Here is a 947-nt window from a genome sequence, read left to right on the forward strand (position 1 = left end):
TGCCGCAAATTATCGTTTATTGGTGTCAGATTCGACTACGAACATGCTGTTTGCATCATTGACTCACTGTGACTTCGCAAAGCAGACATTTGAAACGAAAATGTTAGGATGAGGAATCAGAAATCAGAAATCAGACATCAGAAATCAGAAATCAGAAATCAGAAATCAGAAATCAGAAATCAGAAATCAGAAATCAGAAATCAGGAATCAGAAATCAGAAATCAGAAATCAGAAATCAGAAATCAGAAATCAGAAATCAGAAATCAGAAATCAGAAATCAGAAATCAGAAATCAGAAATCAGAAATCAGAAATCAGAAATCAGAAATCAGAAATCAGAAATCAGAAATCAGAAATCAGAAATCAGAAATCAGAAATCAGAAATCAGAAATCAGAAATCAGAAATCAGAAATCAGAAATCAGAAATCAGAAATCAGAAATCAGAAATCAGAAATCAGAAATCAGAAATCAGAAATCAGAAATCAGAAATCAGAAATCAGAAATCAGAAATCAGAAATCAGAAATCAGAAATCAGAAATCAGAAATCAGAAATCAGAAATCAGAAATCAGAAATCAGAAATCAGAAATCAGAAATCAGAAATCAGAAATCAGAAATCAGAAATCAGAAATCAGAAATCAGAAATCAGAAATCAGAAATCAGAAATCAGAAATCAGAAATCAGAAATCAGAAATCAGAAATCAGAAATCAGAAATCAGAAATCAGAAATCAGAAATCAGAAATCAGAAATCAGAAATCAGAAATCAGAAATCAGAAATCAGAAATCAGAAATCAGAAATCAGAAATCAGAAATCAGAAATCAGAAATCAGAAATCAGAAATCAGAAATCAGAAATCAGAAATCAGAAATCAGAAATCAGAAATCAGAAATCAGAAATCAGAAATCAGAAATCAGAAATCAGAAATCAGAAATCAGAAATCAGAAATCAGA

Source organism: Aedes albopictus, chromosome 1 (genome assembly GCF_035046485.1).
Source record: "Aedes albopictus strain Foshan chromosome 1, AalbF5, whole genome shotgun sequence".
Classification (NCBI taxonomy): domain Eukaryota; kingdom Metazoa; phylum Arthropoda; class Insecta; order Diptera; family Culicidae; genus Aedes; species Aedes albopictus.